The sequence below is a fragment of the Bombus vancouverensis genome, chromosome 15 (genome assembly GCF_051014615.1).
Source record: "Bombus vancouverensis nearcticus chromosome 15, iyBomVanc1_principal, whole genome shotgun sequence".
Taxonomy (NCBI): Eukaryota; Metazoa; Arthropoda; class Insecta; order Hymenoptera; family Apidae; genus Bombus; species Bombus vancouverensis.
In genome coordinates this window covers 9,228,876-9,245,231 of record NC_134925.1, presented here as the reverse complement: position 1 = coordinate 9,245,231, position 16,356 = coordinate 9,228,876, and the positions used below count along the sequence as shown (strand labels likewise).

Genomic DNA, 16,356 nt, shown 5'->3' with positions numbered 1-16,356 from the left:
AGCACATATTAAGGTGAAGGAGAATATAGAAGTGCAGGAATACCGGGTGACACTCGCGTATAAAGCGAAAGAAGGGGTGGTAAATAAGGGATAAGGAAAGAGTGAGGCACGCGAGGGGTGAAAGGAGAAAGAAGGAAAACAAGGAGGAGGAAAGAAGGGAAAGGCAATAGGTATAGAACATAGAGATAGAAACGTGTGGTACGCGTACGCCCCGCCCTCTTCTCGACTCGACTCGTCGCCCTCCTTCTCCCTTTTCCTCTCGAACCCCTGGCGATAGGGTTCCGTTGGTCGTGCACCCTCTTCGACCCTCTGTCGGTGTAGCTTTCTCTGTCTCTCGTCTTTTCTCTCCTCTTTGCGCTCGTTCCCTAGCTTACCTCATACCATTTTCGATGGATCGATGGTAATTCGGGTAACCCTCCGCGGCGTGGCGCCACCGTCGCCGCCACAGCAACTCAGCCGCTCAGTCGGAACTCGGGTTCACTCAGTCTACGACCGTTTGCCACGAGACTTCGATCACATCGGTCTTTCCTCGTCTCTCTCTTCCTCTCCTCCCTTCTTTTTCCCGCTTGGAGGACAGAAAGCAACTACCACCACCACCGCCACTCGACGCCGTCGACGCCGACGCCGCCGCCGCCACTATCGCCACCACCACCGCCACTGTCACCGCCACCGACGACCGGAGAGACGCACGTAGTCTAAACGTGAGACTCGTACGGACGTTGTCGTCGTCCTCGCCGGTTGCCTCTTCGTACACTCTGTTTTTCGAGCCAGCCCTCCGGTTGTACATCGACTTCGTCCACCGTCAATCATCGTCTCCGATCAACAACAAAAAAGGTCAGTCACATTAATATCCCATTTTATCCGATGTAATTCACGCATCGTTGTATACACCGGTGATCACCGTAACTCTCGCTTTTCCGTTATTTAATACGCGGTCTCTGTATGCTACGTAGTCTCTCGCTCCTCCCTTGTTGTCGTCGACACGTTTTTCCACACGTTCCGTAGAAAGACGTGTTATTTATACGGTCTACTTGTCCTTGTTGATACAACAATACACGCGAGGTTGTTTGGCGTTATCGGAAATATGGCCATGTTTGTTCTTCTTTATCGTGTTAGACGATCGAGCTGCGATATCTGTAAGAATTTCGACGGACGAAACCTGCTGGAAGAAATCCGCGGGAGGAATCGAAATATTTTGAACACGAAGCCGCGTCGAGTCGAGTTGCAGCTAAGTTCACGATGCATCGCGCGTACCCAAGTACGTTGTCGTCTCTCGTCGGCGTATTTTCCTCTCTGTTTTCGTCTATCTGCCTCTGTTTTTCGTGGCCGCGAGAGGCACCAGTTCCGGTGCCACAGCTCGATAAAACGCAAGGGTTAGGCCGCTGCAGGTCTCCTCCATCGATCTTGAACGCTAAGTCGCCGACGTTCGTGGCTTTCCACCTTCTCTGGTGGCCGTGTGCACGGTGCACCCGTCGTCAAAGTCTCCGCGCGATTTCCCCGCGGAAACCTCCGCCACGTCGTTATCGCTCCCTTCGTCGCACGTACCCCGCACCGTACTGCCTTTAACCTCTTGCCGTGTATTTCGCTTCGACGAATTTCGCGTTGCTAACGAACCATGGGAAATTCCGCACGCGCATCTCCGATCCGTAAACAAACTTCTAAATGAAATTGAACGTAAACAATTCGAGCAGTAACATTTTTTTCTCCCCTGTTCTCTCCGGCCGATATGCGGAAAGATACGCTCCGTTGCAATATTTGCGTACGAATTTTACCGTGATGTTTTCGCAAGCGAAACGGTGGAAATTGCATTCCGGGCAACCGGAATGTTATGTTAACGTAGCGTTATCATTCTCCGTATTGGGTAAACCGGGGTTCCATTAGGGAAATGTAGCTTCGGAGGGTCTTAAATTGAGTGGCAGTTAAAAGGGAACCATTTCTGTGATGTATGCGGCTTGATGGTACGTTGAAGGTGTATCGAGAGCGCATCGTTCGTTGCTCCGAAACGAGCGTGTTCTCGAGGATAATCCATTTGGATCGATGTCTAATTCAGCAACCATCTGCCTTCGATATTTACGTGCCTTTCAGTAGCGCGAATGAACTTTCGCTATTCTTGTTAGCTTTGAGAAATAGAAAGGCAAATGAATGGGCGAAAAGATGCCAAGAGTTCGTTTTGGAACGTTAGAGAGATACAACGATGAACGAAAGAAAGTTGTAGGGATAAGCGACACAGAAAAGTATTTCAACCATTGAAAACAGATTTATTTGACAAGAACGATTAAATTCTTCGGAATTAACGTAGTAAGAAAACGTTCAGTACGAAGTTACTATTAATGTAATGTATTTGTACTCGTGCACAAGTATGAATTTTTAACTTTCATACTGCCCGCCACCGCAAGGAAACGACGAAGGAAGATCGGAGATCTTTTGTTCCTTTTTCTATACTTATACAAATGGGAGCATAAATGGACGCATAAGTGGGATGGTACAAGCAAAAAGTCTTCGAAACTAATTATTCAAGTTCCTTCGTTTATTCGTTTCGTCGTAGGATATTAAGCGGCATTGCGATTATCTCGTACCGCGTGAAATTCCTAAGAAAATATAATCTTCCGAAGGTACAGCAATCGAGGGAGGTTTCCAGCGTCTCCACCAAAGTTTTCAATATGTAGATTCGAATTTACCAAGTTCAAGTGATATTTAAGGCTCGAAACTTGCCGTGCGAATTATTCGCAAATCCATTTGTTGGTTGGCGATCGTCGAACCCTCTCCTTCGTAGCGTAACGTGAATTCGAAATTTCTTTAGCAGACATTTCTCAACTTCAAGAAGTTAGCTTACCTCGAAAATTAATTTCCTTTTGTCAAGCGGTGTTATTACCAACTTTACTTTATACTTGTTAGTCGGTCGGAAGGTTCGATTCGTCGTTGTCACAACCATTTGCCAACTCTGTGTCTGCCTACCCAATCTCTGCAGGTTCTCCAACCATTTAACTTGATAAATGTACGTTGCACGGCCTCGTAATTAATGACAGAGGTGATACGCTGCTGTCTGATTATGCGAATAGGCTTAACTCCGGTGCAATGAATCACAGACGTCTGTCGGTGGTGTGTCTGTTACCCCTGACGATCGTCGAACATATTCCAAAGCGTCAATGGTTGACTTGTTCTTAGCCGGCTGACCGTGGATTCATGAATCACGAGACGTCAGCTCCCGGACGAAGTAGTATATACTATCCTCGTGGTAGAAAATTCTCTCAAAAATCTCTCGCCAGTTGCTCAAAGATTCCGGATTTACACAGATTCACGCGAGAAAATGATTTCTTATCTCCGGACGTTATTTATCCCGACTCACGCGAAAAAATAATTTCTCACGACTTGAAGAGTAAGAATAATTCGATATTGGAAAAAGGTCGAACGTATAATGAAACGTTCGCTTCTCGTCAATTTCTCAGTTTCATTACACAAGTACACGATTAATATTCGATTCTCAAAGAACAAACGACGTACTTCTATAAATTCATTCTTTGCAAGAAGATGAAACAAATGATGATAACTTGTGAGATAAAAAGGAACAGTTTTTGTCACGTCGTGTCTTCTTCTTTTTTATTCTTATTTATTTATAGACGCGAGAAACTCTAAACGAATAAAAAGAAAGAGGACATACGGAGTAACCTATAAATAAGACAGTGAGATAGGTCGGATAAAAATCTAAAACAAGGTAGGAGCTTGTATGTGTTGAAATAAATGAGGCAATTGATGAAAAAAGATCAGCGGTTGCAGTGAGCATCGATCAGTGTGGCTTCTGAACCACTCGTCCTTCAGATAAATTGCAAATTATTTTCCGATTATTACCAGATGCTTGAAGCGCCTAATTATTTCATTTATTTCATTTATTACGACACGATAGCTTGTTTAGATCGCGCAAGTATAGTTTGTCGAGGAAGAAAATACCCGTGAACGAGGAGTTAGATTTTCCCTCTATCAGGTAGGGATTTTTCCGTTCTTTTGACTGTGAAATTTAAGTTCACACGCGTCGGAGCTCTTTCTCACGGCCCTAAGAAAATTCTGTCTGTTCGCATAGAGTGGCCTCTTTCCGCATTCCTACGGCACGTAGCATCGAAATTGAGACGTCCTTCCTGGGGAGTAACGTCTCCTCGGCGTTCTGCCCGACCGCATTACCATTTTTCGGCAATCGAACCGAATCGATAGCTCGCTACTCTGGCGCCGTTGCTTCGCCGTCGAGGCGTCGTTAAATCGACCCCGATTCGACCCTATAAATCGCGTGTAAACTGACTTTCTTTCTATTTCACCGTTTCGTTCGAATGCTATCTTACCGGTCGTAATTTACATTTTGCGTCAAGGAGAAGCTGATTTCAGATAGTCCAGTCTGAGACTTATTACGTTCTCCGGAGTGCTTTGGGATTTCAACGAATATCCGACCGGAATCTTGGCGTTGATCAGAAATAATGTCGCGATTAGCTCTCTCGATAGTGACTCGAACGTTTACGATTTATGTGTATCTTATCTGTATCGTCGAGAATATTGCTCGAGTTCTTTCAATATCTGAGGATTTCACTCTTTCAACGTGGATTAAAATCTCGGGGTGCTGCAATAAGTATATTTGAGAAGTAAAAAAGGAAGCCGATTCGTGTGGATTTTGCATATAATTATTTACCTATTGGTTAATACGTACTCTTCATGTGGTAGATATTAAAATAGGAAATACATAATGATTTATGTATCCTCGGTAAAATTATCAATTTTAACAATTCATAAATTTGCCAATACAGCTTCAGCGAAAGAGTTAAAGAACGTTGGACAATTTTCCCATTTACTTCTGAAATACTTGCATCCAGTTCTATACGCACGTACATATAGAACCTCGTGTTCTCTTCGTCTTTATCGATTCAATTGTATCTTTCTAACGTTAACGAATATTTCAAGCTTAAGGAAAATATGAAAAAACGGTTATTGGTATGCTGGACGTTTCCTTCAAATATTTCAAACCTGTTTCGTTTGTTAAAATAGGAGGAAGATTGAATTCCAAAAGCTCGAGAATGGCAGTAGGGTTTGCGTGAAATACGGTGACCCAATAATAGACACGGACAGTCGATCGCTTTAGTATTCGGAAGATCGTTCGAAATAGGAAGGCACTGTCATATTTTCTACAACGAATGATTATCCGATAGTCAAATTGCTTTGTCGATGGGATGATTCTTTAAACGACGCGATGTCCTCTTAACCCGGTCACCGGGTAGCGTAATGGACGACCCACCCACTTTCTTGGCTGACCAAACACCGACCGATACTACTAATCCTTGCGCCGAAAAATCTAACCTGATCGACCGATAATCGAATATCGGATTGTACTGAATCATGTTCGGCGAAACGCTGAAATGTTGAAAATGTACGAAGGGAATAACGTAAAATAAATCAACGAACGTTCGAACAATGAAGTACGGGAAGCTCGTTAAGCGGAACAATTCGTTTCTATTCGAGGCATAAAAACGATTATAATAACGTAGCGAGGGTTGGAAAGGCGATATCGCATACAAAGATAAATTACAGGCCATTGGCTCGAATTATACTGTTTATCCACTCGCTAAAAGCGAACCCTCGAAACGGTGTGTTTCTGTTGAAAGAAGTACTAACCGCGTTACCATTAAGCAAATTTAGCAGTGATATTTTTTTCTAAGTGAGGGTGATTTAGAGGGTGTAGAGGGATGGAGACAGACCGGTGAATAAGAGAAAGTGGCGGTCTGAAGGACGAGTTGTCGAGTAAGGCTAAAGAGGGGGCGACAGTTCCCTCTTAACGAATTGGAAAGCGTACATACCTAATGCCAGAGAGCTTTCGTGGAAACTAATTTCGAGCAGTCTGGACTTACGGGCCCATGAGTTCGTAAGTAATTTTGGAAAGGCTTTGAGAGGTCGCGATGATAATTCGACCGGCGTCAGACTTAGGCGAACTAAGGGTAGGTCGTGGTGCGCCGGCCTGGAGCGTTAGATGAAGGAAAAAGGGCGGAACCGAGCTGGAAACAAACGGAGGCTCCAAACGTATATTACAAGATTCGTAACTTACCTCGACATCGATCGAATTCGATTGCAGTGGCGAATGTTTTGAACTTGAACGAATCGAAATTCTTTAATGATCAGACGAAAAGAATGAGACGTATGGATAAGCCCATTTAACACAACATGAACAAACACATTGTGCTTTTCTCCGTGTTAATATATTTTTATTAACTCATTCGCTATTTATTAAAATTACGACGATTATCGCGGCAGCTGTGTAACAAAAATTAGAAGAAAATCGTTTGATTGATTATTTAATCCTCAAAGTCTAGTGGATTTTATTTATAGTTATTTCATATTTGTTGGTCGATGTATAAAAATCTTGGTGTACTAAATTTTAGAATAGATTTTCGAAAAAAAAAAAAAAATACAAAGTATAGAGGTATACAAAATTGCTAAAACAAACTTCTCGTTATGATATTTGGAGCGTGTAACAAATATCTGTATTTACACATATCTTTAGACGTGTTCATACAAATCTGAATTTGCAGAAAAATCCATTGTTTTAACAATTTCTATTTTCTGACGTGCTCATGCGCTATATCGCTTTATTTGTTCATCAAATACTATTCCGTAAATCTCTGCTCATACCATTCTTTTGGCCTTTTGATCGCGAAATACAATGAACAAATAGTTTAATCCATTTGATCAAACCACTTCGATTATGTTGTAACGTGTTCGCGCGTTTTAAGTCGATCTTTATCCTTCGAGCTTCAATTCCTATTTTAAGCCACCTTTTGTTCATTACTCTGTGTACATGGTGTTATAATCACCTTGTTTTTCAACGGTTCAGTATCAATTACGTCACTTTGCTGTTAAACGCTTGATTGTATTGTTTACTCTGTAGCTTTTCGAAGACCTTTAAAGCATAGCATCTTGTTAGGAAACTATTACCTTTTACCTTATACACAGAACTTTGTAGTTAGAATTAGGATCTCGATAGGTACATCTATTTAATCGAATGAACAGGATAAGAAAGAAGACCGAGAACGTTTAACCGAATTCTCGTTAGCTCGTCCATTGTGAGAAACTCTGGAGCTGCTGTCAGATGTTGAGATATGGGCGTGAGGTCCTACAATCAGGACAGTCTTTCAGACGATTCGAAATAAGTCTCGAGAAATAGGCAGGTACAAAGAAAAAAGGGCAAGAATTTTACTGCTATCGAATTGTTGAATAAATATTAGCTGTTGTAGTTTCAAGTTGTTCGTTTTGGAAGAATATAGAATGTCATCGTCGAGCTAATAGATTGATCGAAAGATTCCAGCCAAGTAGATTGCTCGTTTTCTATTCCAAAAACGATATCCGAAAGGATTTTAACTAAACAATGTTACAAAATAAACAGTTCTTACCTAATTATATAACATTACTTCGAACTTTTTTAAATATTATAATATAAAGCGAAAAACCTATCACATGCACGTCACTGTATTTTATGCGAATCCGCAATCTACTAATTTTCACGAAAACTAGGAACAAAACCGCGGTGTCCTAGAACCCCGTAACCAGCGTGCCCCTTCTGCGCGAAATGTATTTTGGCAAAGAATAGAATTAAATTTTTACTCGGCATTCGTACATTTGCCTGGAGCACAATAGTTCCGGCGGAATGCAAACAGAGGAACCAGTGCATCCGGTCGTCGATTTTAAGGTACAAACTCCACACACTGTTTTTCTCATGCAGTTTCAGCATTCGTTGCCGGCTGTTATCCTTGGCATCGTGCTCCTTTTGTTCCTCGCGTATGTCTCTTTCGGCCTTTCCTCGTTCTATATCTCGCCTCCCTTTTGAAATGACAACGCACCGAGAGACGGCATCCGTCGTCCTAATTCCTGCTTTTTCTTCTTTTCTTCTTTTTTCTTTCGCCAAACTGTGCGCTACTGCATCACGTAGACGGTACGTTACGCGCGTTCCGTCATTCTATAGATAATTTCGCAGAAGATGCATAACGCGTGTCCCGTCATTCTAGATAATTTCGTTGTGTGGTCGCGATTGCACAGACACGATGAATCGTTTTCCAGCCAAGCCCCTTGATTATCGATCGGCCACGGCATATCGTCAACGATTATCAGTTTCGAATATAGCCTGTGCTATCCGTTGCCTCGTATATCGGCTATCGCCTCGTGTACACCGCCGTCAGCTCGATTATGCTTATATCTCGATAACGCGATTGGTCCCACGCGAAAGATTAAACCCCTTGTCGCCGTGTAATTCACGGAAAGTTTCGCGTACAATTTCACTTGTATTGAATTCGGCTGTGTATCACCACCTCGTAATCGTCCCCGATCGGAACGATAAAATTTCTCTTCCCCAAAATGATAAGGTACGCTCCAATAAATATCAGAACACTGGCTGGCCTCGTATTCAGCGCGATAATCCATGCAGATTATTAAAGAAATTATCGTAATTTTGTACTGGCGCAGGATTACGACTTGAGAATTGAAAACGGAGAATTGTGAAAATTATTTGCAAGAATTTCGAAGAAAATTGATAAACTATATGTCGCAACAGTACTGTGGTGTAAATGTCACCGGTAGAATTTGAAATGAATTACATAATTCACAGTTGAAATCTGTGTTAAAAATGTAGCTAATTCTGTTTTTCAATCGCGAAATTTCGAATAGAATAATAGAATGATAATAGAATTATCGTTTAAAGAGACAAGCTCTTTATCCGTAAATACTTTTGCTGCTAAATTACGGATAGGAGATTAATAGAAAGTTTCTCGAAATTAATAGAATTTGTTACGTTAATGCAAGCACTGATATTTAAGTATTTAAAGTTGGTGGGAAAAATAATGGTTTCGTGGATGTAGAAACGAATTAATGGAATGTTCAGATTATTGACAAGCCTCTTTAAGAACGACATGGTACACGTTTGATATCGTACCCATCGTAAAATATCTAGTTTATCCTTTGATTTACTTTCTCCGTCTCTTTTTCTTTTTATATCAATCTAGATGATACGGCCAGAGTATATTTTATGAAAGGCTTCGAGCTTAAAAATAAAAGGCAGATTCGGGATGGCTGGAAGAGGCAGCCGGCGATCGATCTGTCCATATTTGTCTATTTGCTTTTAATCTCGTAAAGGAGCAAAGGTCGAACTCCGTCCGTAAGCCTATTAATCTTTAGAAATTAGGTCATCGTTGTTGTCCGATATTAACCGGCCAATCTTTTTGCTTCGTAGATGGAATATCTTGATGTTATTCCAATGGAAGGTATATCGATTTTGTGTCATATTCTCATATTTTAGTTACCAGTAGGTAAGCTTTATCGTGGAAAAAAAAGCGATATTCCACGTGGGTTCTTAAGCGCGTATTGTATTTGCCTTTAAACAATTCCCTCTGGGACACACGTGTGAAAGTGTAGGACGTTGCTTAATGATAAACACCTGACAAGCTACACGCTAATCGTCAGTCGTGTAATGTCTCGTAGACACAAGCATTGTGAAAATCTTCAGAAAAGTGAGAACGTTTCGTTCCCGTTGTAAGTATTAAAGTGGTTGAAAAATTCCTGGAAAATATTTTCCTCTCTTTTTCTCCGTGTCTGCGTATCGTCCATTTAATTCTACGATCTTTTCCTGTCTATTTCTCAACTGATTAATATCTCTTACAGAAGATTATTGGCTGTTTAGAGTGTACGAAGTGAAAACTAAATTTGCAAAATAGTTTTTCGTTTTCCCGCTGACCTCCTTTAAACTGTACTACCTTTGAAACATACGTGCGATTTGTCAAAGAAAAAGATAATATCACATTGACAGATAGTGCACGGAATATTTTCACCAACATACTATTTCGTGCAACGAGGAAAGGTTTTCTTCCCTGGAAAGTCGCTCAATTATTTATCCCCTTTTGCCGGTATGGTTTGTCGGTCAGATATCCAAGAGAAAATACAATTCTAAAATTCGAACGAGCGTATCCGATAAGGCGTGCAAAATCTCGGGAGGAAACAACGGAGAAGTTCGGGCAGGATTCCAAGATGCATTTCGACTGGTCGAAACTCGGGTATATTCACGTGTCTACGCGGCAAACCCCGTGGTCGATACAATTCTCGGGAGCAACGCCAGTGGAAAGCTACAAATGCTTTCATAATGTACTTCGGTTGTCCTACAGACCACCGAGATACCACTTCGAGTCCATCGGTGACGGTGCAAGGACGTCATTTGTCAAGAAAAGCCGTGACCTTTCGCGATATCGCTCGCCGATTGACCGTGTTCTTTCGCCCTTTTCTTCTCTCCCCAATTCTACGAACCGTGTCTCCCTTTGTCGACCATTTTTAACAATCGCGTCTCGTTTAATCGCTGCCCCAAAGTATTCAGACACCTGCTCACTTCTGACGCGATGTAATTTAAGTAGAAAAATACGATCGAATCGAACTGGGATGGTTTTATTCTTCGTAATTAGTACAGCTATTTATAATACATTTATGGCAATTAACTATATGGTATGGTGGTGGTAGACTGGTGCGTATTAAACGTCTATAATATCATTCGTTAAATTCTGTCCTATGTCAATTATCAGTCGTATCAAAGAAGAAGAAATTTGTTATAAATTACGTATATTCGATGTTAGGAAGATTTCCGATACAAAATATTAAAACGTTATAGTGTCATCATAAATAATCGGAATATTCTTATGTGATGTATTTGTATGAGCTTAGAATCGCAAATGGAAGTTATGCCTCTCTTGTAATTCGTAAAAATAATTTCTAGAAATTCTTCTATCGTTATTTTACACGAACGCAAACTTATGGCCGTCTAATTGTTCCTTTCATTATTTAAACCATTCGTCGTATTTTACATTACACCAGAAGATGCCCTAATCCTCATGTACAGGAATGTACGTAGTATCACGAACGGTAAATAATAAAACGTTTCACTGTTACGTCTGTTAATAATTAATTTAAATTTGCAGTCTGCTGATAAACATAAATTAGTAATTAATAGCTAATTTGTAGCCTTTCGTAGAATTCGCGTAATGTTGCTACAATTCCAAAGTATCCAGACGCTTATGAGCGATATAATCGCCGAAAGATTTGCGTATGGTACGGTAAAATAAAATAAAAATTCCTAATGGTAACAGTTTCGAAGATTAGTCCCATTCCTTGACCCGGTTAAATTTAGCCCGGTGTCTGTTTTTAACGGCTGTAAAAGGGATGCTGCCAGCACGACTGGAAAGATAGACTTTCGACAGAAATAACTGCTTAAACGAACGGATATAATTCACTCGACCTATATCGCTAATTCGGTAAATGTAATCTAGGTCGATCGAAAACGGCAACAAGATACCCGCAGAGGAGACGAAAACGTTAAGGCAATAGCTCCGCTGGAAATATCGCTGAATAGCGATATTCAGTCGTTGGGAAGTGGTTTCGCGTCTCTACATTGGCGAAACAATGTAACCGTATGAATTATGATTTAACATTCGCTGTTTCAATAACGGAAACAGCTAGCAAAATATTTCGGTTGACCTAGATCGAGACGCGATGTCCGTTATATGCGATGAACGTTATTAACGTGCGTCTGTTATAATTGATAACGTTCGAAATCGTGTTAATTTATTTTTCGCGAGAACCTCTTGCTAAGCTAAAAAATACGCCGTGTTTCGTTTAACGTTGGCGCGTAAATGTTGGGCAAAGAGATGAAATTCAGAACGTTCCAATTACGAGAAGCAACGAATCGGACGTTTTAATAAATACACCTTCCCCCCCCCCCTTCCCTAAAAAATTAGGAGGGATCAACGAGCATAATAATAATAATTTATCGCACGATACACATTGGCGGATGCTGTCAGCTAGTTATCATCAATGTCATGCTAAATCTTCGGCTGCCGACCTACATTATAAATCAAGGATTAACATCGACCGCGATTCAAAATCCTATTACACGAGTAATTTATGTCTCATTCAGAGGGCGTGCGGGAATGAGAAAAAGAAAAACTTTCGTGCCGCATGGCGGTGGGCCATTTGACTTCGTAATTTCTGCGGCCGGAAGCTACAGCCCCGCTAGATGGAACATTTCGGTAATAAGTCGACGAGGGGAGGTTTTATCCTTTTTGCAATAGTCCGGCGTGCGTTGAATTTCCGGTGAAACCGTAAACTAAAATTTTACAATGGTGCGTGGCCGTCATGCTAAAGTAATTAAATTACCCGTACTTTCTATATCCATTATGGCGGCGTAATGAGAGTAACAAAATTATATTACATTACCAACTTTAATATAATATATTGCACCGGCCATTTGCATGCATTAACCGTATTGATACGTTACGTATCATTGAATTACCGTGGTTATTGTTTCCGAATATTCAACAGCCCTTGTCCTCTTCAAAATGCAAATGTTCTTAGAATGGAAGATCCGCGGTGTTAACCACGAGAATCGTTCCTTCTTAAGTTTTATCCCTCCGTGTAGTTCCTGACCGATATATTACGCGAATGTTGAGCCACTTTAAAACTTTCCTTACCGCGACTCGAATAAATCATGATGCCGTACCTCGTATGGGTAACGGTGCGTGATGTACGGCTAGAAGATCCGTCCGAGACATCTTTGAGGTTGCAAATGGCGTTATTTTTCACCAGACCTTCTGCCTTTCTTTTTTTTTTTTGTCGTTGCAGGCGTTGTAGCTAGATCTGACCATACATATTCTAGTTGGCGGCTATTTTTCTTGGAACCCGAGCCCACCAGTATGTTTAAGTTCAGACGTTTATTTTACGATAAATTATTATACCGCGTCGTTGTAAAGCCTGCGCGTACCAGGCAACTGATACGGTTAATATCGCAAGCTTTCCAGTTTAATGGTATTATTCTGTACTATCTAACTATAGTCACTGTACAAACGAAAAAATTCTATCCGAAGAAACTTATTTTCGCACGTAGAATAATCCGCTACCTATCGTCCATCGTTGTCCAATCGAGAATTAATTAAATACACGTATATTCGATGAATTTGCAAGCTGGATTTTCCTCGAAAATGAAGCCTCTAACGCGTTCCCGTTATTCTCGATTTTCCACATATTTCGAGTCATAGAATCTGCCTGACTTCGCACGTAACAGAATTTAGAATGAACGGTGCATGTTGTACGGCGAGATGCTAGTCTTGCAACGCCCGTCCTGTTCTCTGTTGAATCGTAAATACGGAGACGAACTTGTGCCTCGAAGTAGGAAATATACGCAGGTGTCTGTGCAGATGTAGCGTGTGCATCCGCGTGAGTTTCGGAGTCGAAGCTCATTCGCAGAACGACAAATTACCAGTTGGATTAATCCGCCGGATGCCTAGTTGCACATACTTAAGATGCATACTACCGGTGCATATAGATAGCTGCATATGTAGGAGGATGGATTGTCTTCGTTGCACAATGAATCTGCGCGCTCTCTGATGAAATCCTTATCTGTTTTCCTTCCTACGACGCACAGACGTCTCCGCATCCTTCCAATTAGAAAAATAGACGATACATATTTAGTAGTTTGTTTGTTTCTACTGTACTCTCATTGTTGGTTCTATTCTCGTACTATAGTCATTTCGCGCGTGTTAAATTTTTCCAGTGTATATTTCGATATTAATCATCGTCGAGCGGAGACTGGATTATCGTTGTTACGAAAGTTGAATATTTTATATTGCGTAACGATAAAGCGAACAGTCGAATAAGGTTGACATTTATCTGAATGCGATAAATTTGCATTTTGCGGAAAATAAAATCCTTTATGCGTTAGCTTGTTGAATAATGAAACGAATAACTCTACGTGTATGTAAAATTATTCAGGATTTATTAACGGCTAGAGGTGCTGTTGAATAGCGTTTGTCAAACATACAGCTGGCTAAACAGGTTAGATGTTTTGCCAATTGATTCGTCACGAAAGGATAGATTATGCGTCGAAGCCAACTACGAACCAACATCGAAACCAAGTATATCTCACGTGCGGCCGGACTGTTGGCTCGTAGCTATATTTTTTACACTTTGCAGGAAATTCACGTTGAAAAATCACGTGTGCGGTTAAAAGACACGGGAAAGTGGTTGCAAGAAATATGGCCACGTCCGTGTAAGGATTAAATTGCAGCCTTAGCGGGATACAGAGTCATTACAGTATCTCACGAGCATAGGAAACTAAATCTAGATGTCACGAGTCGTTGGTAGCAAAGCAGAAAGCAGCTGACTGTGTTACACCTTGTCCCGCTGTGCTTGACCCAGAACAAAATACGTCTTTCCACCGACTTGGACTAGGTTGTCGTTGCATAATATACTCGAACTCGCGGTCACCCTTTGAGAACCTCTTGGACGTGGTTACTTGCGAAGCGCTCATTCTCACATCCTTTACCATTACATTTTTCTTTATCCTTTCTCACGTTCATCCTCCCTTTCAATTTTCTTTACCTTCTTTTCTAGTTTAGTTTCCTCGATCCTCCTCTATCTCTGTCGTCTCTGCGTGCTTCGTTTCCAGTCTCTCGTAACACCATCTCTATTCAACCATCTAAAATATTTCCTCTGCTCTCTCATCCTTTTCCACGGCAGCACACGCTCGCGTTTTCTGACTGTCTGTATCTTCGTCCCGCGCCCGCTCCAGCTTTGTCTTGGTAGTTTGAGTGGCGGTAACGTGCCGCCTCTTCGTATCAAAATATGGCATCGAACGATGCCGTATCTTCCTCGATGATTCACTAGCGTCGCGCGACCATATACCGCATAGCGATTTACTACGCTCACCGGAATTATTCTGTTCGTGTAGGATGGTACGCAAATATAGCGATCTACGAAATTGATCAAACGTCTTCCCAATATTGTCGTTGCGTATAAATTGAACGGTAAATCGTAGTCGAAAATAATCGTATCTTCGATTGTCTTTTATTTTTTGATAGAGTTCCCTTAAATTGCCGTGCTATATTCACAGAACATTGTACCTTTTTCGCAATGTCACCGCGCGAAGAAGCAGATTTCAATAATCTCTTTCCATTTCCACGTACTTACTTTTTGACGCGTCGATCTCGTAATTACAAATAATTATGCGTCTTTAGTTTTCCTTCGGAACGTTCCAAATTTATTTCAATATGTTTCGAACACGAGCTACCAAATGCGAGAATATAAAAAAAGAATATAAAAAGATATTAATTTGAATATTGGAAATATTTGACCAATTGCACGAACTGCGCTGTGTGCAGGATAGAAAACGTACAGTTTAGAAAATTAAGCACAGAGATTGAATTTTACGGTCTGATTACACGTTGGCCTCCCTTCGTACGACGATTATTCACGACTGTTCAACTTGTTTGTTGCTTCCTCGTGTTTGTTGCCACCGCAATATTTCTCTTTCAGTCCGATTTGATATATTACATAGCATCGGACATTTCTGAAATTACTAAGCAGACTTTGCTCGGCGATCCTCGAAGAAGCACGAACGTTTTATTCTTTCCCCTCTTTTGCGTGTTGAAAAATTTGGTTAATTAAATTTGGAATATAAATAAAGCAGTGGTTTTTACAGCGGTTCTTTTAGACAAAATAGCTGCGGGGCTAATATCTCAACTGCGGTGAGATATTTTTAATTAATTACACGGAACCTACTGAATCGAGTAGAGTAAGAATTCGTTGCGGATCTCCCTCGGGTTGGGAGGATGAAATCCGATCTCTTCTCTTAAAAGGCAAATTATTCTTCGTGAAAATATTATTCGCTTCCCATTGGGAATTTTCACATTTTCGATTGAAAGCCGCTATCATTGCCTATTATTACAGAAGAATAAAAAAGTACGAGAAAGTGGGCCAATTATTTCGCGTCAAGTAGCCGGTAGCGAGCGAGCCGGTTTCTTTCTCTTAGACTTCGATTAAGAATCTTCCTCAGGGAGTTTGAACGAAAACGGCCATGGGCTCTATCTATATTGTTCTTATTGCCAACTAATAAACTTTGCTTCTGATGAGCTCATCAACCGTCGAATATTGTTACTACACGGAGCCTATTTTTTGCCAATATCTTGCGCGATAGTCGCCTCGATCGTTGTAGATTGCCGCGGAATTGCTCTTCCTGTATTAGAGTCTTTATCGATCGCAGCATCTCCTCTTTAGCGGAGAACTCTCGTTTTTCCTTTCAGATTTTTCTTTCTGCCAGTTTTGAGAAACAAATTTTTCATCTTTCATTTTTGTTCTTTTCATACGAATGGTATTTTTTTTAATAATTTGCAGCATTTGATTGAAAAGCACAGGCTACTTACACAGACTTACAAATTTGGACAATTGCTTCGTGAATAATGACAGAATAAAAAGTATAGATTTTTTCGGACGATATTTATGCGACAGTTAGCTTTACTTTCCAATTTTTCTTTT

At 41.0% G+C, this 16,356-nt stretch overlaps 1 protein-coding gene across 1 annotated transcript in view; it reads left to right on the top strand.

Moving 5' to 3' along the window:
• Positions 1–482: 482 nt before the first annotated feature.
• The window catches only part of cpx (synaptic transmission protein complexin), a 326,307-nt gene continuing 310,433 nt past the window's right edge, over positions 483–16,356 (top strand). The window contains exon 1 of the mRNA XM_033350043.2: positions 483–834. The gene's annotated coding sequence lies outside the window, so the exon portion shown is untranslated. The remainder of the gene's footprint in view (positions 835–16,356) is intronic.